Source organism: Lissotriton helveticus, chromosome 5_1 (assembly GCF_964261635.1).
Source record: "Lissotriton helveticus chromosome 5_1, aLisHel1.1, whole genome shotgun sequence".
NCBI lineage: Eukaryota > Metazoa > Chordata > Amphibia > Caudata > Salamandridae > Lissotriton > Lissotriton helveticus.
This window is the reverse complement of record NC_136065.1, coordinates 1,637,437,975-1,637,465,731: the sequence shown is the minus strand read 5'-3', so window position 1 is coordinate 1,637,465,731 and position 27,757 is coordinate 1,637,437,975. Positions and strand designations below refer to the sequence as shown.

General features: G+C 48.8%; 1 protein-coding gene across 1 annotated transcript in view; it reads left to right on the top strand.

Moving 5' to 3' along the window:
- Nucleotides 1–27,757, top strand: part of LOC144755671 (chromodomain-helicase-DNA-binding protein 8-like) — a 1,307,007-nt gene that overhangs the window by 186,034 nt on the left and 1,093,216 nt on the right.

The following is a 27,757-nucleotide window of genomic DNA, read 5'->3' as shown; positions in this document are numbered from 1 at the left end:
AATTAATCTCTAGCATGGACATCACTTACTGTATCATACTCCATCTCTGCCACAATGGCGAAAAACAATCTGAGGATGGAGAGGATGCCCATGCGCACTGTAGTCCAGGGGAGGAGCCACCTATCTCGTGATACTTCGAAGACTCTTCCAGGACAACAATGTGCAATCATCCGGACCCAACACTAGGCGGCGATCTATGCACAGATATGAATATCAGCAGCCCTACATGCCAAGAACAGATGCATACTGGTAAGTAGCATATTCCATATATATATGTGTAAATATATATAATAATACTACATAGTACTAAACAAATTATACACATATATATGTATAACCAATAAAATGCAGCCCAACATAACCCATAGGCTAATAAAGCCATAATTATATATTTTCTGCAGTATGAAAATAAACCATATAAACAATGCAATAAAAAGACATGAGCCTCAAAAGCATTCCATAATCAGCAAAAACAATTTATTTTCATCAAAGAATTTGTAATAAAAGGCAATTAGCCTAAGAAGGCTGCATACAGAAAAACTATCCCTGTACAGAAAATCAGACTGACACCTCGCCTTTAAGGCCTCAGAGAATCTGAACACTGCCTTTAAGGCCTCCAGGGGAACTCTGTTCCCATCATGCACCACAGGTGACAGTTAGGTCAGTTCTTTTTTCCGGCTTGTTCTGTGAGGAACCTGGAACTTGAGCTGTTTTCAGTCAGAATTTGGTTTTTTCCTGTCTTTTGGTGGTGTTTTTCTACCTTTTCTGACTAAATCATTAGAAAAATAAATTTTAGTCAGTTATGCCACCTTTATTTTATAAGTGTCCTTCCTGTGGGAAGAAGATGTCCAAAACAGATACTCATTCTGTTTGTGTGGTTTGTCTACCTTCCACACATGATGTGGAAAAATGTTACCATTGCCTCAAGCTTTCTAGCAGAACTTTGAAAGAGAGAGAAAAGGTTTGGCTTTTGGGGCTTATGGAGAGAGGACGTCGTGAAAAGGGGGCAAAGAGTGTTTAGTCATCTGGAAGGTCCCCTTCTCATTCAAAACGTCGGAGATCTGCTTCTCCTGAAGGTAAAAGCAAGAAAAAACGACATCAGGAAGCGTCGACGTCTAAGAAAGTAAGTGCGGCGTCGAAATCAAGATCACCGTCTACGTCGAGACCAGAGAAGACTGCATCGATGTCGAAGACATCGCCGGTGAGGCATAAGTCGGCGTCGAAGCGGAGATCGAGTTTGCCGTCGAAGTGTATCGACGTCGAGACATCTGGTGTCGATTGCTGTGAGGACGACGTCGAGAGCAAGGCGTTCGACGTCGAGAGAGAGAGTTAGATCGACGTCGAGAGAAAAGTTCAGATCGACGTCGAGAGACAAAGGTACGACGTCGAGACCTGAAAAGAGAAGAAGATCCAGATCGCCGTCGAGACATGGTTCGACGTCGAGGCATGCCTCGGGCTCGAGGCTTGAGATGGTCCAGTCGGCGTCGAGAAAATGTCCGACGTCGAGGAAGTCGAGGTCTCCGCTGCTTGTCTCACGGTCGACGTCGAGGCATTCTAGATCAGCCTCTCAGACAAGGGTCCGCCAAGGATTCCATCAAGTGGTGGATGAAGAGATCACACTTGATGAGAGGTGTTCCGTTTCATCAAGACCCTCCGGTACAGACTCTGATCACGGATGCTTCACTCCAGGGTTGGGGTGCTCATATGGGCCCTCTGCAAGTACAAGGGCTATGGTCCGACTCAGAGAAGGGCTCTCACATCAACCTGCTGGAGCTGCGGGCTGTTCATCTCGCCCTCAAGTCCCTGTTTCCATCACTCCAGTCTCGGTCCCTCCTGGTGCAAACAGACAATACAATGACAATGTATTCTTTAAACCAGCATGGGGGGTACTCGGTCCAGGACTCTGTCCATAGAAGCCCAGACCATCTCAAATTGGTTACTGGCGAGAGACTTGTTGATAACTGTGAGAAGTTGGCCTGATATGCAATGCTCACTATTCTAGTGATCACTATGTATCAGTCCAAACAACCCTTATTGATGATTGGTTGTAAGTCAACCTGATAGACCAGCTATCCTAGTAGCATGGATACGAGCAGTCTAAGGCTAAGACTCTAGAGGGCGTGTTAAGCCAGCTGTTTTACCATCACATTACCCCTTGAACACCAAGTGAAAGGACACCACACAAGTTGTTATGAAAATAAACAGATATTTATTTATAACAAGTCTTCCCTGAACTCTTTATGAGTCAGGGAGCTAAGCACACAACAAAACTCTTAAGAAAATACTTTAAGTCGCACAATTTACACAAATGCCCGAGGGGCACGAAAAACCATATACACAGTAAGTGGAATGCGAACTTGCTAGCAGGTAAGTAGTACTTTTCTAGACTTAGGAATCGCTAGGCCTACAATTCTAAACACTGGGATTAGATGCAGGAGGCCTGTGGACGTCGTGTGCAGAGTGGGAACTCTCATGCGTAAGGCGGGAAAAAGTCTATGGAGGCTAGCAGTTGCAAAGTTACTGATCTCGGGCGAACCCGACTAGGTGGATCAAAAACGGGAGTGGATCCGAACACTTAGGGTGTTGGACTATGCTGGAGCACCGGAGTACTCAGGTTACCTAGCCCAGGGGCTGCGGCTGCATAGGGTTGAAGTTGCGTCGGAAACCCACGTTGAAGATCCAGGAGCCTGAAGAAAGAGTTGCTGGCAGGCGGCCAGTGAAGAAAGTTCGGAGTGATCCAAGCCTGGATCAAGGAAGAAGAAACCTGTAAGCAGAGGGGACCAAGTTCTGAATCACTAGCCAGTGATTTGAGTGGGCACCAGGATGGCACCGGACGAAGTCACCTCAGCCAGGTGAGTGGGCGCTGCTGGGCTCTGCAGTCTCTCGGACCAGGAGGCGTTGTCCGCGACCAGGATGGAGGTGCGAGCTGTCCCACGAAGGTACTTGCTGTCGACGTCGCTGGACCCAGGATTGGGCAACAACTCTTGGCAAATGCAAGGCCCACGCGGTGGACCTAAAATGGCGTCTTGAGTGGACCAGGAGGGTCCAGGGTGCTCCTCTTTTAGAGGGGAGCAAGGGCTAGTCTGGAGCAACCAGACCAGCAGTAGTTGTCGTCGTGGAGCGTCGTGAGGGGGCCACTAGCCAACGGGCAAGCGACCTGGACAACGCGGTGAGCAGCAAAAAGCAGAAGGGCCCCACGCAGATCTTGTGGATGCAGGGGGGCTGAACTTCGGTGCTGGAGCTGCTCAGGGTCGGGGCTTCTCTTACCCCAAAGCACTCGGTCGAGGGTCACTCGGGAGTCGTGCTGGACAAGCGTCGTGCAGTTCTGAAGATGGCCGGTCCCTCGAGGTCTCGTCACACCCACGGGTCACAGCTGGGCTGATGATGTAGGTTGAGGTCAGAGGTGCCAGGGAAGCCGGTTCTCGTCGTGCTGGAGCAGTCTTGATCCGAAGGAGAGACTGGCAACAAACCGCGATGCTTGGTTGGTGCCTGCTGCTGCAGGGTGACTACTCCTTAGTCACAAGGGAGAAATCTTGAGAAGAGTCTTGAGTTCCTTCTTGAAGAAAGTAGTTTCAGGATTCAAAGATGATCTGATTTGGAAGGGGGCCAGGTCCTACCTTTATCCTGCAAAAAGGGGCTGGCACGCGACTAAGTCCTGCCCTATGGGTGGGACTAGGAGGGGGGTGGTTACACCCCTCTCCTTTGGCGGGCTTTCCCCAGGCCAGGGGCTGGAGTGCCCCTGGAACTGGTTTCAGCCGGCCTATGCACAGTGAGCACCGGGGTGCCACTTGCAGTCACCTTCCTCTAAAGCCCTGCCTACCTAGGATACACAAAATCCTGTCTGGGACGGTGCTGGCACCGCCCCTGGCAGGAAACCCTTTGTCCTTGCCTCCTGGGCTGGGAGGACTCCCAGCAGCAGGAGGGCAGACTTGTGTCTCGGTGGCAGCATCCATTTTGTGGAGCTAAGGCTCTGTCTGACTTTAACCGGGGTTACAGGTTACATACATGTCGTGTCCCTCTAGAAGGGTGGAATGCTAACCCCGTCGCCAGAATTGGCGAGGGGTTAGTATTCCAATTCGTATGACACCTTACTCGACATGTTTTGATAAAGCGATACCAGAGTTGGCATATAACCGCGAGGATTATAATGCACTTAAGAGTATATGGTATGCGATATCATGGAAACGGCTAAGGGATGGATCCCGAAAGCCGCAGACAGGCTCAGCTCATGCCAGAGCACCATCTCACACGATCCCAAGCACTCTGCCTTCAGGATTGTTAAGGCCTGCCATAGGAGTGACTGATAGGAGATCTGTGTGTCCATTTTAGGTTTAGATCTAGGAATACTATATCTAAAGCAAAGGGTGATTACACCACCTTGCCCCAGCTGTCAAGCAGACAGTTGTGTCTGATTTAGTTAGTCAGTCCAGGGGTGGCATAATACATGCTGCAGCCCCTGGGAGACTTCTGGGTGCACCTCAGCCCTGGGTACAGGGACTTGAGGGCCCAGTGCCAATTCAGTACCTCGGTACAATTTGGAGTAGAGAGAATAGCTAGGCTGTGGGTCTGATTAGCAGGCCCACAGCCAGGGAAAGTCGTAAACCAGTGAAGCAAAAAGCAAAAATCTGGGTGATCATAGGATTGCAGACCCTACTCTCCTACAATAACAGCTGTACATCTGCTGGGAGCTCTCAACTCGCAAGCAGATTTCCTAAGCAGAGACTTCGTCGAGGCTCACGATTGGGTTCTCAACGAGGAACTCACAAACAATATTCTTCAGGCATGGGGAACACCAGATATCGATCTGTTCGCAGACGTGGAAAACTCAAAATGCCCCGTCTTCGCGTCCAGATTTCCTCAGAACGGGTCCCAGGGGAATGCCCTTTTGATAGACTGGTGTCAGAACTTACTGTACGCTTTTCCACCGACCCCGTTGATCCAACAGTAATCAACAGGATGTACAGAACCGACTCCAGGATGATTTTGATTGCCCCAGAGTGGCCACGCCAATGGTGGTTTCCAGATCTCCTTCAGTTGTCGGAAGTACCACACATGAGATTGCCGTGTCGCCCGGATCTTCTGTTCCACCCCAATCTGTCCTCCCTGCGCCTGGCAGCATGGCTCCTGAAGTCATCCACTATGGACACTTGCAGTTGAATCCTGACTGTATGCACATCCTTAAGGAGGCGAAACGGCCTTCTACAAGGAAATCCTATGGATTTAAATGGAATCGATTTTACCTGTGGTGTGTGAGTAATGTGTTTGATCCTATCCATGGTCAGGAACAGGTGATTTTGCCGTAACTCTTACATTTAGCAAGATCTGGTCTTCAATTTAATTCTATTAAAGTCCATCTTGCTGCGATCACAGCCTACAAAAATCACCTACTCAGGCCTCCTTCTTTAGGATGCCCGTAGTAAAGGATTTTCTGGAAGTTTTGAGAAAGGTGTATCCGCCAGTCAGGTCTCTTTCTCCACCGTGGGAGCTTAATGTGGTGTTAACTAAGTTAATGGGTGCTCCTTTTGAACCTATACATAAGTCTTCCTTGCAACACTTAACTTGGAAAGTAGCGTTCCTGGTGGCTATTACTTCTGCTCGTAGAGTGAGCGAGATTCAGGCTCTGTGTTGCAAAGAACCGTTTACTGTGTTTCATTCTAATAGAGTGGTACTCAGGACGCATCCTGCTTTTCTGCCCAAGGTAGTGTTAGATTTTCATATTAATCAAGCCATAACCTTGCCTACCTTTTTTCCAAATCCTGCTGGTCCTGCTGAAAGGGCTCTTCATTCCTTAGATCTGAAGAGAGTCCTTAAGTTTTATTTAGATAGAACAAAGACTTTATTTATTTATTAGGCTTCTAAACCGCGACAGCTACCCAAAAAGGGTTTCCCGGCGCTGAAAAGATACTGTATCAGTGAGCAGATTATAAAGCTCTGAGGAGAAGCTGGGGCAACTGATGTAGCGGGTTTCCAGCCGTAAGTTCAGTGGGAGAACATTCCAGAGTTTGGGGCCCAACAAGGAGAATGAACGTCCTCCAATCCTCGCTCGGCGCACTTTGGGCACACAGAAGAGGCCTTGAGATGAAGATCTCAGGCAGCGAGCCGGCGTGTAGGAATGAACGAGGGTTTGTAGGTATCTGGGGGCATGTCCCCCATTTAGTTCTGTGCATGAGGCTCAATGTCTTAAATTTGACTCTGTTTTCGATTCTCAGCCAGTGGAGTGCCTTAAGATGTCCAGACATACGTTCCATTCTGTGACACTTGCAGAGTAGTCTTGCAGCGGCGTTCTGAACAAGTTGAAGGCGTCTCATGGCTGCCTGTGATGACCCCAAGTAGAGGATATTTCCGTAATCTAAACGGGAGGTGATCAGTGCGTTGACCACCGACCTCTGTGTGTCGTCAAGCAGCATCCAAATGATTTTCCTGAGCCACCTCCGAATGGTGAAACAGGTAGATGTTACGTTGGTAACTTGGGGCTCCATGGTTAGGCCATTATCAATGATAATGCCCAGAATGCGAACTTGGTGCGACGGGGTGGGTAATGAACCCATTTCTGAGGGCCAGTGTCTTGGGTTCCAAAGATTGTGATTTGGACCCAGTATTCAAACCTCCGTTTTATTACCATTCAGTTTGAGCAAATTATCACTCATCCAAGTTGCAATTTTCCTAAGGCCTATCTGGAGGCAAGAGGAGGAGTCCTGATCACCATTAGAGTGAAAAAACAATCTGTGAATCGTCCGCATAGGTGAACATGTTTAAACCTGCTGCTTCAGCGATCTGGGCGAGAGGGGTTACATATAAGTTAAAAAGCAGAGGACTTAACACTGAGCCCTGGGGGACACCATAGGGGGATAGATGGACTTTTGAGGCCGAGGTGTCGGAAGCGATCTGAAATGTCCTAAGTGTCAGGAATGATGCAATCCAGTCCAATGCACTGCCCCTGATGCCCATGGCAGAGAGTGATTTTAAAAGAATGTTGTGGGAGATGGTGTCGAATGCTGCGCTGAGGTCAAGAAGAATCAGCGCAGCAGAATCCCCTCTGTCGACCATGAGGCGAAGATTTTCCATCACCCCGAGCAATGTCGTCTGTCGAAAAGCCAGGGCGAAAGCCCGATTGGGAAGGGTGAAGTATATCATTTACCTCCGTTACCTAGCAAGGTGACCGTGGACGTGTTTCTCCAAAACTTTGGAGAATGCAGGTAGTAGGGATATCGGACGAAAGTTGGCCAGGATTTTGGGGTCTGCCGATGGATTCTTTAGCAGTGGTGAGACCATGGCATGTTTCCACATAGATGGAACCTTTGCTGTGGAGAGGGATAGATTCAGAGTCTGGCAAATAACAGAAAGTTGTGGAGTGTCCAAACGTCTTAGTACAGAGACTGGGAGGGGGTCGATTGGAGAGCCCGATTTCAGTTTCCCTAGGATAATTTGAAGGCCCTGAACGTTTAGCTCAGGCCAGGATGTCAGTGGCTCATAGGACAGGTTGGGCGAACAGGAGGTGTTCTCCCCCCTCGGGTTAGGATCTGGGTTCATTGCGGCATGTGTCTGATGTTGTCTGACGATATCCTGATAGATGGTCTCTATCTTGTTTGTAAAAAACGGTGCCAGTTCTTCACATTGAACATCATTCAACGGGAGGGGTTTGGCTGTGGTGTTAGAGCCCGCCAAATCCTTCACTAGATTGAACAGTATTTTGGATTTGTTTGTGGACAAACAAATCCATGTAGTTGGCTGTGGTGCAGGCTTTGTGATATAGCTTGAGCTCATTTCTATAAGTCGAGCCAGCTGGAGGGGAATAGTCTTTCCTCCAGAGACGTTCCAGGCGTTTACACTTGGATTTTGCAGCCTTCAGTGATTCATTGTACCATGGTGCTGGAGGATTATGGGTTTTATATTTTTTGTGAGCCAGAGGCAGACGTGTCTAAGGCTCCTAAAAGCCAATTGTTAATCTTAGTGGCTACTATCTCCATGTCCTCTGTGTCCAATATCTCGCCCAGGGGTGCAGAGTCTAAGACAGAGATGAAGTGACTTATATCCAGCTTCTTCCAATTCCTGGTACGGGGCTGTAGTGGTGGGCTGGAAGGCCTAATAGCCATTGGATTAGGTACGCTAAATTTGATTAGGAAGTGGTCTGACCAGTGTAGGGGCAGGGCTGGAGTGCAATGTGACAGGGAAATGCTGGAAAAAATAGGGTCCAGGAGATTACCACCTTTGTGTGTTGCTCCCGAGTTCCACAGCGTAAGGTTCATGGCAGCAAGATCATGGATTAAGTTACTGCCTAGTTTATTCAGAGGATCATCAAGGTGTATATTGAGGTCTCCTATGATGGACAGGTTGCTTATAGTTAACCCGAACCGACGCAGCCCAGTCCACAAATTGGGTGGCCCAGGATTGAGCGGGACCTGGTGGTCTGTAGATCAAAAGACCAGTGAAGGTGAAATTCTGGTGTAGTTGGAGTTTAAAAAGGGCAATCTCGCAGGCATGTAAGAAGACCGGTTCCAAAGTACATTGAAATGAATTTTTAAAAATGACTGCTATGCCACCCCCACTCCTATTGGTCGGTCTTTTCTGCTAATCGCGTAGACGGTAGAGCTTCTGCAATATCAGGGCCCGCACCGTCATGTAGCCACGTCTCTGTGAGAAACAAAACGTCCAGTGTGTCTTCAGACAAAAGGTCGTAGATGTTTCTTTTGTGTTTGCTGAGAGACCGGCAATTTAGGCTACCAAGAAACCACCTGTGTATCGGCTGGCACCCTGTGGTAAGGTGTCTGCAAAGCTGGGGGAATTCAAGCTGGAAGTTGCAGGAGGGACACGAGATGGAACTCAGCCTGTCATTCTGTAGGATCTTACAGTTGTGTTTGACGGGGAGTTGCAAGGAGCTAAGCATGTCAGATGAGTAAACCCGCAATGGTGGAGCCTTTTCACCAGGGGTTTGGGGCCCAGGGCCCGGCCTGGCGCGGACGGGCGCAGACGGGCTTACCTTTGAAACGCCTTTGGCGCGCTGGCGGCGCGCCCGCTGCGCTCGCCCACTGCGCGTCCAGGGAATACACATTGATATAGGGAGGAGGGAGGCGTGGCCTTGATAAGTGGGCGTGACCAGGGGGGTTTGGCGCGCGATGTTTGTCCCAACCCGTAGCAGCGCTAAGATCGCTGTACGGTGGAAGTTCCAGCAAAGTTTTCAGGAGGAAAGTGCCCAGGGGTGAGTGGCCAGTGGATTAAAAAGCAATACAATACAGTGTTTTAAAAGTACTTACGAGCAAGTTCTCCCGGCTTCCGCCTCAGGAGAGATTAAGTATCTAAGGCGCGACTAGCAACTCAGCGCGACTTAAGAAGCCTGGGGTAAATTGGGCGTGGCCAGGGTGGTTTGGCGCGTGATGGCGGCGATGTTTGTCCCTACCTGTAGCAGCGCTAAGATCCGCTGTACGGTGGAAGTTCCAGCAAAGTTTTCAGGAGGAAAGTGCCCAGGGGTGAGTGGCCAGTGGATTAAAAAGCAATACAATACAGTGTTTTGAAAGTACTTACGAGCAGGTTCTCCCGGCTTCCGCCTCAGGAGAGATTAAGTATCTATCAACTCAGTGCGACTTAAGACGCATGGGGTAAAGTGGGCGTGGCCAGGGGGTTTGGCGCGCGATGGCGGCGATGTTTGTCCCTACCCGTAGCAGCGCTAAGATCCGCTGTACGGTGGAAGTTCCAACAAAGTTTTCAGGAGGAAAGTGGCCAGTGGAGTAAAAAGCAATACAATAGTGTTTTAAAAGTACATACGAGCAAGTTCTCCCGGCTTCCGCCTCAGGAGAGATTAAGTATCTTTGAGACAATCAGACCGTATCTTTGAGACAATCAGACCGTTTGTTCATTAACTATGGTCCTGTTAATACAGGCTCTGCAGCATCTAAGAGGTCCGTTGCTAGATGGATTGTTTCTTGTATCCTTCTAACTTATCAGTTGTCAAATAGGTCTTTGTCAGGAAGACCAAAGGCACATTCTACAAGAGGGAAAGCTTCTACCATAGCTCTCATTAGAAATGTTTCTATGGCAGAAATGTGTAAGGCAGCTACTTGGCGTTCAGTGCAAACTTTTACTCGCCATTATTGCCTTGACTCAGACACACAGGCAGATGCACAATTTGGGCAAGCATCTCTTAGAAATGTATTTGCTAATACTAGCTGAGATCTCTGTGTTACAGCTGTTGTTGTTATTTTCACTGTTCGCCCGCGTTTTGTGGGTATGAGTTTGCTACTCTATTCAGTGCTTATGACTATTAATGAGTATATGCTGGAAGAGAAGGATTAGTTACTTACCTGTAATCCTAGTTCTCTTCCAGGGGTATACTCATTAAAGTCATAAGCACCCTCCAGCCTCCCCGGGCGAGCAGTAGCTTTATGGTTTTTTGAATATGGTAATATTGTGTTTCTAGATGCAGATTCCTGCTAAGTTTACTGTACCGTACAAAAGAACTGACCTAACTGTCACCTGTGGTGCATGATGGGAACAGAGTTCCCCTAGAGGCCTTAAAGGCAAAGTGTTCAGATTCTCTGAGGTCTTAAAGGCGAGGTGCCAGTATGATTTTCTGTACAGGGATAGTTTTTCTGTATGCAGCCTTCTTAGGCTAATTGCCTTTTATTACAAATTCTTTGATGAAAATAAAAGGTTTTTGATGATTATGGAATGCTTTTGAGGCTCATGCCTTTTTATTGCATTGTTTATATGGTTTTATTTTCATACTGCAGAAAATATGTAATTATGGCTTTATTAGCCTATGGGTTATGTTGGGCTGCAATTTATTGGTTATACATATATATGTATAATTTGTTTAGTACTATGTACTATTATTATATATATTTACACATAAATATATATATTTTATTATATGTTCCGGGTTCCCGCTCATGGGCGGAGATTATTCAGTGCTTATGACTTTGAGTATACCCCTGGAAGAGAACTAGGATTACAGGTAAGTAACTAATCCCTATTGACTGTGTCACCCCTCTAAAGCAACACAAAGATACTCAGAGGCAAGCTATACCCTGATATTCGCCTAAATTATGTAAAGAGAAGTCCATTTATAAAAACTGAAGAACCGTTGACGATTATCTCACAACATGAAGGAGAGAAAAACCTTTAAAATCGCTTTAGCACATTGTTTACAACTCCGCTGAGCTGGAAATTCAAAGAGCTCTACAAAGTTCTTAAATCTTTTACTAATCCTATCACAACTGCTGTTACCACTCCCCCTTTTCAAGCATTATGCGATAATATCGCCAACTAACTGGGAGAACAAATAAAGTTGTGTTCAAGGCATATGAGTTGCAGATTACACACTGTGCATAGATTGCCACCTAGTGTTGGGCCCAGATGTTTGCTGTTTGTTTTTGTCCTGAAAAGTTCTTTGGAAGTCACGAGATGGGTGACTCCTCCTTTGGAACACATTGCGCATGGGCATCGACTCCGTCCTCAGATTGTTTGTTTCCGCCATCGGGCTCGGATCTGATTCCTGCGCTCCGGTTTGGAACCGAATTTCTTTCGGCGCGCAATGCTCACCCAGTTCGACGGTATTGTTTCGATTGCGCTCCCCATCGACGCAATTCTTCACCACTTCGATGTCTTCGATTCCGGCCGTCGACAAAGGCCTTCGGGCCTACCTGGGCCTTACTGTCTGGCTCATGGAAAGGACGCCATTCAAGAAGTGTCCTTGATGTGGGTCGAAGTTTCCCAACACAGATCTACATGAGGTGTGCAACCTTTGCCTCTCACCAGAGCACGAGGCCAAAGACTGTTCTGCTTATGCCTCTTTCTGCTCCAAAAAGACGATTCTGGACTGACGAGCTCGAAGAACCATGGTTCGCACGTCCGCTTCGATCCCGACGATATCTTTGAAGAGGGCGTCGACGTGCCAGAACACCAGCGGGCCGAAGAAAGTGCCAGCTCCTCTGATGCCGAAGACTCTGACGTCGAGGACATCACTCCAGCTCAGCGGGTCGTAAGTAAGACCGTCGACCCCAACCCTTCCTTGACACCCTCAAAATGGCTTTGGTTGACACCCTCACCTTCGGGCCCCGGTGCACACTGAGAGACTGCTTCCCACGCCCTACCTTCGGGCTCGGCAAAGAAGCATACTAAGCCTCTGGCTCGAGTCCGCCTATTCCCGGTGCTGATCCCATACCGACATCGAAGAAGAAGCCATCTTCCTCAACCACACCGACCACTGCTCCGACACTTAAGCACTAAGACTGGCATCGGCTCAACGATGACAAAACCGCACACGGAGCCGAGTAAAAAAACGCCTAAAGGTCGCGAGTCTCACGCTTCGGAGCCAAAAAAACTCCCGGAACCGAAAAAACAAGTTCCGGTCAAAGACATTTCGAAAGGTTATACTTCTAAGCCAAAAGACCCTAGACCAGCTACCGAGTCGGTGCCGAAAAAACCTCTGGACCGAAAACTTCGACGCCGAAGGATCTGCCCTACACAGAAGAGCTTTTTACACCAGATCCTACTCAAAAGACTCTTGTAAAGGATCTTAAGACTGGCCAACTAGCTCTTAGCTCCAAGAAGAGACCACTAGAGGCGCCTGCACCTCTTCCTCCTCCAAAGAAGAGAGATATTGCAACCTCTCCATTAAGGGTCCCTTCTCCACCACCTCCCCATACTGTTCCTCCTCCTACACATCCTCCACCACATCATTTGCCTACACCATCGACTAATCCAGATGATGTAGATACAGAGTCTGATGACACAGGTGGGGGTGCACATGACCCAGCAGGGACCAATAGTCCCCCTCAGTAACCTAATCCATGGGATGATTATAACACCCCTGATGTGCCTTTTGTCCCCCAAGGCGATGTATATCTTTCCAGGCCTTCTCCACCAGAGGACACTATAGGTTTTAACCTATTAGTACAGAGAGCTGCCTAGTACCATGGGGTTGACTTGCACACCGATACTGTGGAGGAAGGTTTCCTATTGGACACTTTTGATAATACACAAAGGTCCACTGCTATTTGGCAATGCTTAAAGGGGTCACTAAGCACGCAACAGAGGTATTTAAAGATCCTGTCAGGGCTTGGGTCCTCAACCCTCGCATTGAGAAAAAATACAAAGCTGCCCCTACAGATCCAGTTTACATTAGATGTCTAGCACCACTAGATTCTTTAGTAGTATCTAATGCACGTAAACATGCTAATTCACAAACATCAGGTGAGGCCTCACCACCAGATAAGGAATCTAAACTCCTTGACGCCTCCGGTAAGCGCATGGGGAGCTAACGTATGGCGCATTGCCAATACTCAAGCGCTATTGGCAAGATATGACGGGGCATATTATGATGACCTAGAATCCATAATTTTTTTTTTTGTTTGAATGTTTTTATTGTTATTTCAACATATAGTAACAATGCAGAGCTGTAGACGGTACAGGGCGAGACAACAATGATTAATAGGAATCACAGCTAGGAGCAAATACAGTGAGAAAATTGTATGGCGCCACCAGCACGAGGTTCATCCAGTGTCTCTGTGGAGAAAGAAGTTGGAGGGTATAGGGGAGGAAAACAGTGGTGGTGACACAGAACAGCCTTACTCTGCATTTCCCACCAGTACGTGCCGTTCTCATCCATGGCCACCCCCGTCCACCCACCAGGGCAATGGAAGCCTCCGAAGGCCGAGGCAGCAACACCTGTGCATGTTAATGTGAGTGTGGATCTGCACTAGTCGCAGGGGCGCGGCCAGTGGGGTGTCATAGGGGAAGGGCGCCACCGAGGGCCATGAAGTGCGCAGGTCGGGCCAGTCCCGGACTGGTCAACCCGTACCAGTGGCGTATGACCTAGAATCCATAATGCAGCATCTACCAGATAAATATAAAAACCGGGCCAATGAACTCATACAGGAAGGTAAAAATATCACAAATACTTCCATTTGTTGTGCCCTAGATGCCGCAGATACTGCCTCAAGGGCAATTAATACTAGTGTCCTTCTCCGTAGGCATGCCTGGCTACGTATTTCAGGTTTCAAACCTGAAGTGCAAAACTCCATTCTCAATCAGCCATTTGATGAGAAACACCTATTTGCCTCTAATGTTGTATCTTTAGAGAAAATGAAAAAAGACACCGACACAGCCAAATCTATGGTAGCCTTGCAATTGCAAGCTCCCACACCTTCTTTTCGTCGTTCATCATACAGAGGCAACACAAGAGGCTACGCCTCCGATAGCTCATACAACCAATGTGTAGAACACACCCATGCCATGATCCAACTGCTACACAACTTGGGGTTCACAATAAACCACACCTAGTCTCATCTGCAACCATCCAAAGAACAACAGTACCTCTGTGCCACAATAAACACCTCAACAGCGCTAGCTTATCCAACTCCAGTAAGGATAGCCAGCATGCAAGCTCTTCTCACAAGGTTTCAGCCACAACACTCCCTTCCAGCAGGAGTGTTCATGCAACTCATAGGGATGATGGCCTCTTGCATTTTCATTGTGCCCCATGCAAGACTTCACATGCGTCCTCTTCAAGAGTGCTTATCACGTCAATGGAACCAGGCTCAAGGTCAATTAACAGACCTAGTGTTGGTAGACGGTCGGACTCATCGCACTCTGCAGTGGTGGAACACCAAAAACCTTTCCAAAGGGCGACCGTTCCTAGAGCCAGTTCCTCAAATAGTCTTGACAGCGGACGTATTTGCACTCCGGCTGGGGAGCCCACCTCCTGCAACACACCATGCAAGGCAGGTGGACACCACAACAAAAGTTACTCCATACGAATCACCTGGAGTTATTAGCTATATTCCTAGCACTGAAAGCTTTCCAAAAGCAAGTATCAAACAAAGATGTGTGAGCCTGCACGGACAACATGACAGCCATGTATTACATACAGAAACAGGGCAAAACACACTCCCTGCAACTCTCTCAACTAGTACAGGACATGTGGCGGTGGGCTATACCTCAAAACATATTCCCTCTAGCCCAGCATGTTCCAGGAGTACAAAATACCATATCAGATCTGTTAAGTCGTCAGACACAACAGACCCATGAGTGGGAACTTCATACGCAAGTTCTTCAACCATTCTTTCAAATGTGGGGACAACCTCAGATAGAACTCTTTGCCACCCACGAAAACGCCAAATGCCCAAGCTTCGCCTCCAGATATCCACACCCACTGTCCAAAGGCAATGCGATATGGATGAACTGGTCTAACAAATTTGCGTACGCTTTTCCACCTCTACCACTCATGCCACTAGTAGTACGCAATCTACAGCAGCATTCTCTGACCCTCATCCTAGTTGCTCCAACGTGGGCCAGACAGCCGTGGTACATCACACTGCTACAACTGTCTGTAGTACCGCACCAAATATGATACCTGTCTCCACACCTTTTAACACAGAACCATGGAGAGATCAGGCACCCAGACCCAGCTCAGCTCAACCTTGCGATCTGGCTCCTAAAATGCTAGAATTTGGATATCTTAACCTTCCTGTAGACTGCATGAATGTCATAAAAGAAGCTAGACGTCCAACCACTAGAGCATGTTATGCAGCTAAGTGGAAACGCTTTGTAATATATTATCACAACAACAATATCAATCCCCTAGACCTGTCTATTCAACACATTATAGGATACTTACTGCACCTCCAAAGATGTAACTTAGACTACACGTCTATTAGACTGCATCTTGCTGCAATAGCAGCATATCTGCAAAACAGACAGCATCTATCTCTGTTCAGAGTGCCTGCTATTAAAGCCTTTATGGAAGGCCTTAAGAGAATAATTCCTCCCAGAGTGCCACATTCACCTGTGTGGAATTTAAACATTGTTCTCACACTGCTAATGGGACCTCCCTTCGAACCCGTACAATTTTTAACATGGAGGGTTGTGTTCCTAGTAGCTATAACTTCTCTGCGGAGAGTTAGTGAACTACGAGCACTAAGCATTCAAGAACCCTTCTTGCAAATGCATCATAATAAGGTCGTTCCCCGTACTAATCCCAAATTCCTGCCCAAAGTCATTTCTCCCTTCCACCTCCATCAATCTGTGGAACTGCCAGTTTTCTTCTCGCAGCCACAGACAGTAGCAGAAAGAGCTTTTCATACCCTAGATGTCAAAAGAGCATTGCTATACTACATCAACACAACCCTTTCGTAAGACCCTACAACTATTTGTGTCTTTTTCACCACCACATAAGGGTAATCCCATATCAAAATCTGGTATAGCTAGCTAGATGGATTGTCAAATGCATACAGATTTGTTACCACAAAGCTAAACGTATGGTTCGAGGCATGTGGGCTGCTAAATTCATATCTAGTGCATAGATCGCCGCCTAGTGTTGGGTCCGGATGATTGCACATTGTTGTCCTGGAAGAGTCTTCGAAGTATCACGAGATAGGTGGCTCCTTCCCTGGACTACAGTGCGCATGGGCATCGGCTCCATCCCCAGATTGTTTTTTTCCGCCATTGGGTTCGGATGTGATTTCGACGCCTCCTTGTCGGAATCGAACGTTTACTTCCTTAAGGCCAAAAGGCCTTCGATACTCTCGTCGGTATTGTTGCGAACGGTCCCGAGCATCGTCCGACTCTTCGCGTCGGACTTCTGGGGAGTTGCTACTCTTCGGACATCGAGGCCCTGTACTCGCAGCGAGACACCGACGACATCATCATGGAACGGAGTCCGTTCAAGCGCTGCCCCGTGTGTGGGTCCAAGTACCCACACATCGACGTGCATCCAGTTTGTAATAAATGTCTCTCGCCGGATCACGACGAGGACAACTGCATGGCCTGCTCCAAATTCAGGTCAAAGAAAACTCTCAAGCATCGGCGCGCGGCGCGCCTCGAGGCCTTGCACGCAGCGCTGGCACCCGACGACATATTCGACGACCCCGCAGAAGACGGCCGAAGCCATCATCTTCAAATTTCACCACCATCAACGGAGGTCGAGGCCGATCCGGACGAATACATCGAAGGACAGAGCCAAGACCTTGAATACGTCGATGAGGTAGGGGACGACGAAGAAGTCTTTGGGGCCGCGGAAGATAGCTCAGGGGATGAGCTATGCCCCGAAATGTACTCGACTCAGGCTCAGGTCACGGGATCGCCACTCGGCCTTACCCACGACCCTGCACCGATATCCCCAGCCCCGCCTTCGGGCCCGGCCACGGATACACCGGAGGAGCCGTTGTTGCGCGTATCGAAACTGAAACCGCAACCAGTGCAGTCGACACCATCTAAGATGGCCGACATCACGCCTAAACCGAAACCGAAACCTACGGTCTCCACGACATCTAAGATGGCCGAAGACACGTCAAAAACGAAACCGAAACATACGGCTTCGACGACGTCTAAAATGGCTGACGTTCCGTCCAAAATTACGAAGCCGAAGAAGGCCGTCGAGTCATCGGCGCCACATGCGGTGGCCAAGGACACGTCCTCGAAGAAGGTAGTCCATCACGTCTCGACGACTGGAGCGTCAACCTCCAAACAGACGGTTGAAGCGAAGTCTACTACAGGCCAAGATCCGAAAGCCGGAGCCAGTACTCCTCGGCACAAAGACACCGGATCTGCATCGACGGCGTCGGCGCCTAAGAAAGCTGCAGGGCAGCGAACCGTTGGAGTCGAGGATTCATCGGTGCCTTCTTCTGCCACGCCGAAGGCCTCCATAGCGGACGAACATGAAGCATCGGTCGTCAAGCCCTCGGCTTCATTTACTAAACAGGTCTCCGACTCGCTTAAAAGGATTCGGGAGAAAGCCCTGCCGTCGACAACGACTGCGCCATCGGATCCGAAACCGATGGAGCCACCGGCCAAAAAGGCGGCGAAACTTATCTACATACTACCGCCAAAGGTGCCACCAAAGGCGTTTGCACCCCAAACGGTGCCGAAGGCCTCGGGGACTTCGGAACATTCCACGTCCGGTGCTCTTTTGCCTCGGCAAACAGCATCTGAAGACGACTGTGAGCATTTTATCGATGCCCACACAGGGAAAATGACACTTTATAAGAGAAAGATCAGTTCCCAGCCACTGGAGTCATTTGTAATTCCACTGAAAAAGAAAAGGCAAACACAGGACATTCCTGCCCTTGTTGAACCTCTGCAACCTCCCCCAAGGAGGAGTCCAACACCTTCCCCCAAACAATCAGGGGGTGAGGATGATGACCAAGATGATCAGTACAACTTCCCTACTGGCAATGACCCTGATGCGAATCTGGACTCGTATGACGACGCTGGGGACCAGGGAAGTCATCAGGTGGTGCAGGACCCACAAGGCTTTGGGCCACGTACGTCACCAACTGAGGATTCAGCAGCTTTCAATGCTTTAATTGAGAGGGCAGCTGCAAATCATAATGTAGATATGCATGCTGACCCAGTGGAAGAGGATTTCCTGTTTGACACTTTCTCTGTCTCCGAAAGAACAGTCAAAACACTTCCTATGTTGAAAGGTGTCCTTAAACATGCGCCAGAGATCTTTAAAGAACCTACAAGAGCGAGAGTGGTAAACCCACGTATTGAAAAAAAATCCAGGCCTGCGCCTGGGTACCCTGCCTATATTCGGGGACAGTTGCCTCTGGATTCGTTGGTGGTCGCAAACGCCCGCAAGAGGGCAAACTCCCAAACAACTGGTGAAGCTCCTCCCCCAGACAAGGAGTCGAAAGTGCTTGAGGCATCTGGCAAGAGGGTGGCTGCGCAGGCTGCTAATGTATGGCGTATCGCAAACACACAGGCACTGTTAGCGCGTTACGATAGGGCGCATTACAACACCCTAGAACAGCTCCTTCAACATCTGCCTGATGAGTATAAAGAAGCTGGAGAAATGCTCATACAAGAGGGAAAGCTTATATCAAACGCTGCCATAAAATGCGCACTTGATGTAGCGGACACAGCGGCTAGAGGAATTAACACTAGCGTCAAGCTAAGGCGCCAAGCCTGGCTTCGTATATCTGGATTTAAGCCTGACATCCAAACTACAATCCTCAACCAGCCAGTTAATCCTGACAGACTGTTTGGTCCAGATGTAGACACCACACTTGAAAAGATTAAAAAGGACAACGAGACTGCTAAGTCCATGGGGGCACTTCAATCACAACAGTTCAGGGGCAACACTTTTCGTCGCTCAGGTGCGCATAGTGTTACCAGAGGACACATGGGACAACAAACACAATTCACGAAAGGTGGTGCGCAATCCTCGTACCCCAAGCAAGGTAGAGGGGGTTACCGAGGTAACAGTGCCAAAGGCAGAGGCAGAGGGAACACCAACTCCCGTTCCTCTGCCGCAAACAAACAGTGACTCCCTGTCACTGCCCCCCGACCATCCAACACCTGTCGGGGGAAGACTCCAGCAGTTCCTGCCGGTTTGGTCGTCCATCACCACGGACAGGTGGGTGAGAAAACTAATCCAGTACGGGTATTGTTTGGAATTAACATCCACTCCTCCCAACATTCCCCCAAGGCACCGTCCTATGTCGGCAGAGCACTTGCACTTATTGCAGCAGGAAGTGCTAGTAATGCTGCAAAAAGGAGCAATCGAACTCGTGCCAGTGGACGAGGAGGGAACAGGGGTCTATTCCCTGTACTTCCTCATCCCAAAAACGGACGGATCCCTCAGACCCATTCTGGATCTACGCCCTCTCAACATGTATATACTGTCAGAACATTTCCACATGCTGACAATGCAACAGATACTTCCCCTTCTAAGCCAAGGGGACTTCCTAGCAACCTTAGACCTCAAAGATGCTTACTTCCACATCCCACTCCACCCGTCCCACAGAAAATACCTCAGGTTTACCATTCACAACAAGCACTATCAGTTCAAAGTGCTACCCTTCGGAGTGACTACTGCCCCCAGAGTGTTTACGAAGTGTCTGGCGGCGGTGGCGGCGCACCTCAGGAGACAGAACATACATGTATACCCGTACCTCGACGACTGGCTCGTACAAGCAAAGTCGGAAACACAGTGCGCCTCACACATGTCCCGCACTATTCAACTCCTTCACAGTCTGGGGTTCTCGCTGAATTACCCAAAGTCGCACCTTCAGCCAGCCCATGTGCGGCAGTATCTGGGAGCGACAATAAACACCCTGACGGCTATGGCTCAGCCAAACGCAGTCAGAATCAACAGCATTCAGTCACTGATCCAAAGATTCAGACCGCATCACTCCCTGCCAGCGAGAGTGTTCATGCAGTTGATAGGCATGATGGCCTCCTGCATCTTCATAGTCCCGCACGCAAGGTTGCACATGCGCCCCCTCCAAGAATGCCTAGCAAATCTATGGACACAGGCTCAGGGACAACTGACAGACCTAGTGTTGGTGAACGGTCGAGCATACAACTCTCTGCATTGGTGGAATCCACACAACCTTTGCAAGGGACGACCGTTCCAAGAGCCTGTGCCACAGATTGTCCTAACAACGGACGCATCTCTCCAGGGGTGGGGAGCGCATGTGCTCCACTACACGGTGCAGGGACTGGGGTCAACCCAGCAACAAACATTGCACATCAACTACCTAGAATTGATGGCAATCTTCATGGCGCTCAAGTCCTACAAAGTACATTTGTGCAACAAGGTCGTGTTGATCCCGACGGACAACATGACAGCCATGTACTACATCCAGAAGCAGGGAGGTACTCACTCGCCACAGCTGTCTCATCTGGCTCAGAGCATGTGGAAGTGGGCCATTCAGAGGAACATCTTCCTCATGGCAGAACACCTCCCGGGCAAGGACAATCAGATGGCGGATCTGCTCAGCAGGTACAGCCATCAAATGCACGAGTGGGAGCTACATCCATCGGTGCTCCACCTGTACTTCCAGCAGTGGGGTCATCCACAGATAGACCTATTTGCCACAAAAGAAAACGCAAAATGCCAAAGCTTTGCCGCCAGGTTCCCTCACCCGGAATCGCAGGGGAATGCGATATGGATGAACTGGTCAGGCAAATTTGCGTACGCTTTTCCCCCAGCGCCTCTCATTCCGCTGGTGGCAAAAAAGCTAAAGCAACACTCGATGACTCTCATCCTGGTTGCTCCAACATGGGCACGCCAACCATGGTACACCACGTTTCTAGAACTTTCCGTGGTACCGCAGCAAAGGCTACATCTCACATCCCGGCTCTTGACGCAGAACCATGGCGACATTCAGCATCCAGATCCGCAACAGCTCAATCTGGCGATATGGCTCCTGAGGTCTTAGAATTTGGCTACCTCAACCTGCCTCCAGAATGCATGGACATCATTCGGGAGGCAAGAAAGCCCACAACCAGAGCTTGCTATGCGGCAAAATGGAAGCGGTTTGTCATCTACTGTACTACCAACAATATCAACCCGCTAGATGCATCCATTCCTAACATCATCTGCTATTTGTTACATCTTTACAAATGCAATCTAGCTTACGCTTCCATTCGGATACATTTATCCGCCATAGCGGCTTATCTCCAAAATAGGCAGCACCTCTCCGTTTTCAGGGTGCCTGCCATTAAAGCCTTCCTGGAGGGACTGAAGCGAGTCATTCCTCCGAGAACGCCACCAGCTCCAGTGTGGAACCTCAATGTGGTCCTCACGAGGCTGATGGGTCCACCCTTCGAGCCACTGCACTCCTGTGAAATTCAATTTCTGACATGGAAAGTGGCTTTCCTCATTGCTATTACAACGCTTAGGCGCGTGAGTGAGCTGCAGGCGCTCACAATCCAAGAGCCTTTCATCCAAATACATTCAAACAGGGTGGTGCTACGCACTAACCCCAAATTCCTTCCTAAGGTGGTGTCACAGTTTCATATCAATCAAACTATTGACCTACCCGCATTCTTCCAAAACCCTCAAACGGTAGCTGAGCGAATGCTCCATACACTGGACGTTAGGAGGGCGTTGATGTACTACATTGACAGAACACAACACTTCAGAAAAACACAACAACTTTTTGTTGCCTTCTCAGCACAGCACAAAGGCAACCCCATTTCCAAAGCGGGAATAGCCAGATGGATTGTTAAGTGCATCCAAATCTGTTATCAAAAAGCTAAGCGCACTTTAACAATACCCCCAAGGGCGCACTCCACACGCAAGTTGGGGGCGTCCATGGCTTTCTAAGGGAACATTCCTTTAGAGGACATTTGCAGAGCAGCCACATGGGTCACACCGCACACGTTTACCAAACATTACTGTGTGGACGTGCATTCCAAGCAGCAAGCAGCTGTAGGGCAGGCTGTTCTCAAGACACTTTTTCAAGCTTCTGCAGCTGGCACGGGCAACCGCCCTTAATGGGGGGACTGCTTTGTATTCTATGCACTAGATATGAATTTAGCAGCCCACATGCCTCAAACTGAATATGCTACTTACCAGTATGCATCTGTTCTTGGCATGTAGGGCTGCTAACATTCATATCGCCCTCCCTCCTCCCCGGTGCCCGTAGCGGCTGCAGACACTATCTTGCATTCATCATTAGCATGGACATCCTTTACACTATTTCACTCCATCTCTGCCACAATGGCTAAAAACAATCTGGGGATGGAGCCGATGCCCATGCGCACTGTAGTCCAGGGGAGGAGCCACCTATCTCGTGATACTTCGAAGACTCTTCCAGGACAACAATGTGCAATCATCCGGACCCAACACTAGGCGGCGATCTATGCACTAGATATGAATGTTAGCAGCCCTACATGCCAAGAACAGATGCATACTGGTAAGTAGCATATTCATTATGTGTTCCTCCTAAAGCCCACTCTACAAGAAAAATAGGGGCTTCAATGGCATTTTTAGGGAACATTCCCCTAGATGACCTCTGCAGAGCAGCTACATGGTCTACACCGCACACATTCACAAAACACTATTGTGTAGATGTGCAAACCAAACAACAAGCTAATGTGGGACAGGCTGTTCTCAAAACATTATTTCAAACTACTGCAACAGATAGGGGTGGTCGCCGCTAAGAGTGGGTACTGCTATACAATCTATGCACAGTGAGTAATCTGCAGCTCCTATGCCTCGAACAGGAAATGCTACTTACCAGTATGCATCTGTTCTTGGCATATAGAGCTGCAGAGTTACACACGCCCACCCGCCTCCCCGGCTACCCTTGTCTGTTCCAGTATTATCTTAATTAGATACAGCTTACATGGACACCGTTCCTTTTCTTGCAAAGCTCCATCATTTCCTCAATGGCAAAAAACAATCTGAGGATGGAGCCGATGCCCATGCGCAATATGGTCCAAAGGAGGAGTCCCCTATCTCGTGACTTCCAAAGAACTTTTCAGTTCAAAAACAAACTACAAACATCCGGGCCCAACACTAGGTTGTGATCTATGCACAGTGTGTAACTCTGCCGCTCTAATTGCCAAGAACAGATGCATACTGCTAAGTAGCATTTTCCTTATGACAAATTCCCTGATACTAAGGACATTCTGAAAGAAGTAATCGTTCTCCCCATTCTAATGAATGAGTTTTATCCCCCCACAGGTAGATGCTGTGGAGGAAATGCTGAAATCTGCTAAATCTGGGTCGCCTCTTAATATTAAACCTGCCAAGGTTTCAGCACTACTAGCCACTCAGCTTGCTCCATCCATCTGCCCTAAAGTAAATCTCTCTCTGAGTGAAGGCCAACTCCCACTAGAGTGGAAGGCAGCTCAGGTAATTCCAATTTGTAAAAAGGCTAACCTTCCGGCATCGGATGTGGCCAACTACTGTCCTATCTCTTCTTCCTCTGATAAGCAAATTAATAGAAGGCTATATCAACAAAAACGTAAATAATACATTGGGTCTACTGGTTGTCAAGACCCTTAACAGTCTATGTATAGCACAGAACCGGCACTGATAGCCGTAACCGATCATATCAGATGCTGTCTTGATAACAATCAAGCAGTGTTTCTAGTGCTGTTGTATTTATCCACAGCTTTTGATACAGTGTCCTTTCGAACTCTGCTACGAAGTTTGAAGGAGAATGGAATTCATAGAATAGCCCTACAATGGTTCACAAGCTCTTTGTCAATGCCAATACACTTTGGTCTGCAGAATGGTGGCCTACCGATTTGGGCTCATCCCCTATTCCTAAAACAGTGGTAATAAATAAGGGTGTGCACTTAGATCAGGCCCTTTCCATGAAGGTCCAGGTAGCGACTACCACTGGCACATGCTTCCATGTGATGGGTCTATTGAATAGAGTTCTCCCCCTGTCTGTACGCAAAACCCAGGTTCAGGCACTGTTCATCAGTCGCCTAGGCTACTGTAACGCACTCTTGGCTGCAGCCAAGCACTCTTGGCTGCAGGTAAGAAATCATTACTGAATAAACTTCAGGTGGTACAGAACACAGCGGCACGGCTAGTCAAGAATAGGCCTCCTAGAACGACCACTCTCCCCCTTTTGCAACAACTTCACTGGCTCCCCATCCGCCAGAGAATCAAGTTCAAAATTTGCTGCATAGTACACAGTCTTAAATTGCTAAGGACCCAGTTACCTAGCTGATAAACTTATCTCCTGCCAGCCAGCTAGGGCCTCGCGCTCCGGGTAGAAATCTCTCCTCTGTATTCTCTATTTCAGGAAATCACATACAGGAGGTAAAGCCTTCTTTTATTTGTACCCCCTGTTATGAACCATCTACCCAGTAAACTTCGGAGATGCGATCTCCCAACTTTTAGGAAACTCCTTAAAACTGAACTGTTTGTCAATTTAATCCCTGCTGGTCTGGTCCCGTACTATAGCGCGGATATAGACCTCCAGGGGTGATTTGGCGCTTAATAAACCTCAATTATTATTACATTATGTATGTTCTGGACACTTGTCAGAGTGGGTTTCCCAGCTACATAATGGCTTCACTGAAACCTATGGTGTTTGGTATCAAACACCTAGTACTAATAAACCACACTGATTCCAGTGATGAATTTATTAATGCATGCATCCAAAGGGTTCCGTAGAGGTACCCCCTGTGCGAAAATGCCACTTTTAACATGGTTAGCCTCCCACGTTTTGTCTGGAACATGATGTGGTTTCCATTGTAAGTGCACATCGTCCCTGCCAACCAGGTCCCCTGTGCTCCTATCCTGAAACTGTACCATGTTTGGCACAACTTTAGACCTCCTGTAAGTCCATAGTAAATGGTACCCTTGGTACCAAGGGCATGGGGCCTGAAGAGGATCCCCTAGGGACCCCTTGCAAGGCCATGCCACTGCAGCTTGCATGCCTTGGTGCAGCGAGAAACGACAGTCTACATGGCACACGAGTGCCATGTCCAGCATCACTGCCTAAGGTATTAAGTCACCGCTCTAGCAGGCCTTACAATCCCTAAGGCAAGGGGCACTATATCTCCGGTGTGGGCATATTTGCCCGAGCAGATATTGTGAGAAGTTGGCCTGATATGCAGTGCTCACTATTCTAGTGATCACTATGTATCAGTCCAGACAACCCTTATTGATGATTGGTTGTAAGTCAACCTGATAGACCAGCTATCCTAGTAGCATGGATACGAGCAGTCTAAGGCTAAGACTCTAGAGGGCGTGTTAAGCCAGCTGTTTTACCATCACATTACCCCTTGAACATTAAGTGAAAGGACACCACACAAGTTGTTATCAAAAATAAAGTATATTTATTTATAACAGGACTACCCTGGCTCTTTATGAGACAGGGAGCTAAGCACACAACAAAAACTCTTAAAGAAATACTGAAAGTCGCACAATTTACACAAATGCCCGAGGGGCACGAAAAACCATATACACAAGAAGTGGAATGTGAAGTTACTAGCAGGTAAGTAATACTTTTCTAGACTGTAGAAACGCTAGGCCTACAATGCTGAACCCTTAGATTAGAAGCAGGAGGCCTAGGGACGCCGTGTGCAGAGTGGGAACTCTCACGCGTAATGCGGGAACAAGTCTATGGATACTAGCAATCACAAAGTTACTGTTCTCGGGCGAACCCGACTAGGTGGGTCGAAAACAAGAGTGGATCCGAACACTTAGGGTGTTGGACTATGCTGGAGCACCGGAGTACTCAGTTTACCTAGCCCAGGGGCTGCGGCTGCATAGGGTTCAAGTTGCGTCGGAAACCCTCGTTGAAGAACCAGGAGCCTGAAGAAAGAAGTTGCTGGCAGGCGGCCAGTGAAGAAGTTCGTGGTGATCCAAGCCTGGATCAGGGAAGAAGAAGACCTGTAAGCAGAGGGGACCACGTTCTGAATCACTAGCCAGTGATTTAGGTGGGCACCAGGATGGCACCCGACGAAGTCACCTCGACCAGGTGAGTGGGCGCTGCTGGGCTCTGCAGTCTCTCGGACCAGGAGGCGTTGTCGACGACCAGGATGGAGGTGCGAGCTGTCCCACGAAGGTCTCTGCTGTCGACGTCGCTGGACCCAGGATTGGGGCAACAAGTCTTGGCAAATGCAAGCCCACGCGGTGGACTTAAAATGGAGTTTGGAGTGGACCAGGAGGGTCCAGGGTGCTCCTCTTTTGGAGTCCTCTTTTCTGTGCTGGGAGGACTCCCAGCAGCAGGAGGGCAGACTTGTGTCTCGGTGGCAGCATCCATCTTGTGGAGCTGAGGCTATGTCTGACTTTAACCGGGGTTACAGGTTACCAACATGTCGTGTCCCTCTAGAAGGGTGGAATGCTAACCCCGTCGCCAGAATTGGCGAGGGGTTAGTATTCCAATTCGTATGACACCTTATTCGACATGTTTTGATAATGTTATACCAAAGTTAGCATATGACCGCGAGGTACATAATGCACTTAAGAGTATATGGTATAGCGTTATCATGGAACAGCTATTAGGACTTGGTTCCGCAAGCTGCAAACGGGCTCAGCTCATGCCAGAGCACCATTTCACATTATTCCACGCACTCTGCCTTCAGGATTGTTAAGGCCTGCCATAGGAGTGACTGATAGAAATATATGTGTCCATTTTAGGTTTAGATCTAGGAATACTATATCTAAAGCAAAGGGTGATTACACCACCTTGCCCCAGCTGTCAAGCAGCCAGTTGTGTCTGATTTAGTTAGTCAACTCAGGGGTGGCATAATACATGCTGCAGCCCCTGGGAGACTTCTGGGTGCACCTCAGCCCTGGGTACAGGGACTTGGAGAGGGCCCAGTGCCAATTCAGTACCTGGGTACAATTTGGAGTAAAGAGAACAGCTAGGCTGTGGGTCTGATTAGCAGGCCCACAGCCAGGGAAAGTCGTAAACCAGTGAAGCAAAAAGCAAATAAATCTGGGTGATCATAGGATTGCAGACCCTACTCTCCTACAGTCTGTGTCTCTGCCTCCGCTACCTACGCCGCCTATGGGGACTCCAAAACCTCTACCCCAGGATAGGCCATGGAAGTCGCCTCCATAGAGGCCTGCGGAGCGTCCACGAACTGGAAGATCGCGATCTCGCTCCAGGAGAAGGGAACGGTTGCGCAACAGGTCATCCACACGGTCGAGACGACGCCACAGGAGGCGCAGGTCTCGCTCACAGACGAGGTCCTCGGGGACCAGGGACTATTCTCCGACGTTGTCGGAGTCACCGGGGACACGGGTGTCACCGGTTGACGATCTGGTGTCCTTCCATGATGCGAAGTTGGGCATTTCCTTGACAGTGCCCACGCCCAAGACATCAGTGATATTCGAGACGCTTCACCAGAAACATCTGTCTTGGCCCTTACTACCACTGGTACCGGGCCTGGTATAGCCAGTCATGGACCTTTTTCTCACCCCAGTGGTGACTAAGGGGGTCCCCTCGAGACTGCAGAAGAAATACCGGGCTCCCGACTCGGATCCGGCTTTTCTAAGGGTGGAACCCCCTCCAGACTCTGTGATAGTGACGGCGGCTCGGAAGCA